Here is a 4,417-nt window from a genome sequence, read left to right as displayed (position 1 = left end):
TCTGGGGAATTGTGAGGAGTCCAAGTCCCAGGTTCTTAGGAAGAAGCCTGTTTTCTAATGGAGAGTTTTAGATCTTACATCTCCAGAAAGTGAGGCAAGATGACTCATAAGGGAGGAAAGAGAAGGTCTAAGAAAGGTAGGAGTAGCAAACATAAACCAGGAAGTAGAGGCAGACAAAGTAAGTCAAGATGTGTCAGTCCTGTAATGGACTGTTTTCTCTTTGTAGAGATGAAACTAACACCAGAGTCTTAGTTCTTTACAGGTATTTACATGAGTTTGAGGAAAGGCTCTCAAAGTATGCATAAGCATTTTTGCCAAGTCTCATAGGTCAGAGAAGTTTATTTAACTAAAAATGTTCAATAGGTTATAGTTTCGTACCACTCCTGACAGGTTTTAGGCACAACAGAGGTGAAGAGGATGAATAGAATTGTTTCAACAATTTCTCTAACTTTGCTGCTATTTAGAGAAATAGAGTGGCAAAAGATATATAATAAGCAGGCTGCTTATCCAGATATAAGCTTTTTAGGGTAGAAGGGAGACAGATGATACTCTGCCTACTTTAAAGATGGGAAGACTAAAGCTCAGAGAGCTTAGTTATATTTCCTTAGGGTCTTTGGGAAGTTAGGATGAGCTTAAACCAAGGGTTTCTGACTCCCAAATCAATGTTTTTATTCTGAAAACAGTAAAATAGATAGATAGGATAAATTATAGAAACCTAAAAATGAATCTAAAAATAGAGAATTAAAATTTACTTGGAAAAATTAGAAGATTGAGATACCATACAACACTAAGAAGATACCATTTTATCAGTGTTCACTGTTCATTGCTAGATTTTGACATAATTTATACAAATAACTTTACTAAATTAAGAATATTTCTTCAAGCTAAATAATGTATGGACTCCTTGTTATTACTACATAATAGTTATCATCAGTATACTTTATTATGAAATTTTTACTCATATAAAATATGACAAATTTCTATATTACCTAGCTTCAGTTTTAACATTTTATTTCACTAGTCTTCATGACTTTATAGTTGTTGTTTTTATGAGTATTGCTTTAGTTAGCATTCTCACTGCTGTAATCCATAACACCTGACTACCTCAACTTAGAGAAAGGAAGATTTATTTGCTCATAATTATGAAGTTTTCAGTTCAGTCTATGTTAGGTTGTGTTACACTGGTGAAGCTGAGAATGAGGAAGAGAGAGAGATATCATGGAGAGAGAGAGAGAGAGAGAGAGAGAGAGAGAGAGAGAGAGAGAGAGAGAGAGAGAGAGAGAGAGATGGAGGCTGAAAGTAAGAGCAAGCAAGGAAATTTAAGGCCACATACACAGTCCTCAAGGTCACAGCCCCAGTTACCCACCTTTTCTAGCCACACTCTACCTGCCTAGGTTACCACCCAATAAATCCAATGAATTTATCCACTGATGATATTACAACCCTCATTAAAACCCTTATCAATACATAGCTCTTTTGGGGACATTCTATATCTAAACCATAACAAATATTTTAAGAAATTTAAAACATGTTTTATTTCACCTATAAACACTTCACTATGCATCTTCAGTGAAAAGAGCTTTTAGAAAAACAACATCTTACCCAAACCAGGCGTGGTGGCGCACGCTTATAATCACAGTATTCGGGAGGCTGAGACCCAGAGGATCATGGTTCTCGGACAGCTTCAACTACTTAGTGAGGCCCTCCGCAACTTAGTGAGACCCGGTTTCAAAATAAAGAATAAAAAATAGGGCAGGGGGTGTAGCTCGGAGGTCAAATGCCCCTGGATTCCATCCCCAGACCCGCAAAAAATAAAAATAAAAAATATATATTACCCCACTGGCTGCTCTGAAGAGCCATCTTTGCGTTGTTCCCGGTTCGGTGCCCCGCTTGTCGAGCCGCCCCCGCCGACTCGGGCAGCTTCCTCCAGAGTCTCGGAACTGCTGCTTCAGGTCACCGCGTGCCCGCCATGTCAGACGCCGCGTGGACACCAGCTCCGAGATCTCCACCAAGAACTCAGAAGAAGGAAGTTGTGGAGGAGGCAGTGAACGAAGAGATGCCCCTGCTGATGGGAACGCCAATGAGGAAAATGGGGAAGAAGAGGCTGACAATGAGGTAGATGAAGAAGAGGAAGAAGGTGGTGGTGGTGATGATGATGATGATGATGAGGAGGAGGAGGAGGAGGAGGGTGACAGTGTAAGACCCCCGCCACGAGGGGAGACCCTCAATCAACCTCGGGATAAGCGACGTCAAGTACCACGAGAGACTACGTCCTTGATGCAATGAGCAAAAAAGGTTTATTAAGGAGCCAGTGCACTGGGGCCGACTTGTATAGGAGTTCGGCCCCAAGCCACTGAAACTGAGGGTATTTATAGGGAAAAGACCACTAGTTAGGGGGGGTTTGGGCTAAATTGCATGTATTTACAGAAAATTACAGAATCATTTGAAAAGTACATTCTGTAGTCAAGTGTTAGATAAAATACCAGGTGCAGTCAGTAAACTCCCGGGTCAAGGCGCTCTGGCCCAGACAGTATAGATAAGATGGGGTGGGCTTATCGCATATTTTACATTCCTAAGCTGTAAGCTGCAGTAAAATATACTTTTCTTTTTAACTATTAGCTGGCTGCTAGGGGCTTATGATTTTTTTTTCTAAATGGAGCCTTTCAACAGTGAGAAAGCGGATGGAGATGAAGATGAGGAGGCTGAGGTGGCTACATGCAAGCGGGCAGCTGAAGATGATGAGGATGACGATGTCGTTACCAAGAAGCAGAAGACTGATGAGGATGACTAGACAGAAAAAAGGGAAGTTAAACTAAAAAAGGCCGCCGTGACCTCTTCACCCTCCACTTCCTGTCTCAGAATCTAAACGTGGTCACCTTCGAGTAGAGCGGGCCGCCCACACACCGTGGGCAGAGCCACCGCAGATGACCCCGCTCTCCACCACCCAACCAAAACCACAACGTGAATTTGTAACAGGGGAGGAAAAAAAAGAACCAAAACTTCCAAGGCCCTGCTTTTTTTTTTCATAAAAGTACTTTTAAAAAAGGAAAATTTGTATTTTTTTATTTACATTTTATATTTTTGTACATATTGTTAGGGTCAGCCATTTTTAATGATCTGGGATGACCAAGCCAGCCTTTGGAGCGTTCTCTGTCCCACTTCTGACTTTACTTGTGGTGTGACCATGTTCATTATAATCTCAAAGGAGAAAAATAAAACTTGTAAAAAAAAAAAAGCAAAAACAACAAAAAATCTTATTCCAAGCATTCCAGTAACATTTTTTTGTGTATGTACTAGCTATACTGTAAGTAGTTGGTTTGTATGAGATGGTTAAAAAGGCCAAAGATAAAAGGGTTCTTTTTTTTCCTTGTTTTGTCTATGAAGTTGCTATTTATTTATTTATTTATTTATTTATTTATTTATTTATTTTGGCCTGTTTGATGTATGTGTGAAACCACGTTATCCAACAATAAACCAGAATTTTATTTTGCTGAGTTGTTCTAACAGCAAAAAAAAAAAAACCAACAACATATCGTCACCATTAATAAAGCTAATAGTAACTTTTTAATAATCTAATATCTAGTCTATATTTATATTTTTCTTATTTCTTTAAAAATATCTTATATTTAATTTGTTCAAGTCAGAATCCAATATATATATATATATATATATATATATATATATATATATATATACATGCATTGGATTTTTTTCTCTCTTAGATCTCAGCTATAACATTTATCCTACATTCCACTAAATTTATGGGAGACACTACAGCACAGAAAGGTTATGTGAGGTTTTATGGACAATTAGAGTGAGTCTAGGGCTTGAATGAAGGTTTTTCTCACTCTAAAACAGATGCTTTTCTTCTGAAGATAATAAGGTACATATAACTCCACATAATTTCCCACACTCTGCATTTGGTTGACTGTATCTTTATGATGTGTGCTTTATGTTTTGTTGTTGTTGTTCCCCAAACCACTGTATAAATTAAAAATGGTGGTTAGAATTAGAGGCTTCATTAAACTCAGGTTTAATTTAGTTTTTGAAAAAAATAATTTACCTCTTCTTGTTTCACATCATAAATCACTCAACAGTTGGCTGTCCTACTTTTTCTTTGTGCAGTTTGCTTAATATGTCAACCCGATCCCTCTGTTTTAATTGCCTCCATCAACATTTTGCCTAATGGTTGGCAGGCACTCACATTCACTGCCTAAGTTGATTCCATTAAGAATTACAAAATGGAGCCAGGAATGTTAGCATACACTTTTAATCATCCCAGTACTTGGGAGGCTGAAACAGGAGGATCACAGATTTAAAGCCAGCCTCATTAATTTAATGAGGCTCTTAGCAACTTAGTGAGATGCTTTTTTTTAATTAAAGCAATATAAAATAGATCTGAGGGTGTAGCCCAGAG

The 4,417-nt window shown here is 38.2% G+C and overlaps 1 pseudogene across 1 annotated transcript; it reads left to right on the top strand.

Moving 5' to 3' along the window:
• Positions 1-1,969: 1,969 nt before the first annotated feature.
• LOC308262926 lies at positions 1,970-2,791 on the top strand (annotated as a pseudogene). The gene is made up of 2 exons: positions 1,970-2,196; positions 2,672-2,791. The product of its transcript is annotated as an uncharacterized misc_RNA (transcript).
• The last annotated feature ends 1,626 nt before the right edge of the window (positions 2,792-4,417 follow it).

The sequence above is a fragment of the Muscardinus avellanarius genome, assembly GCF_963383645.1.
Source record: "Muscardinus avellanarius genome assembly, chromosome: 5".
NCBI classification, from domain to species: domain Eukaryota; kingdom Metazoa; phylum Chordata; class Mammalia; order Rodentia; family Gliridae; genus Muscardinus; species Muscardinus avellanarius.
Note: the sequence above shows the minus strand (reverse complement) of the source record. Positions and strands in the feature narration are given on the sequence as shown.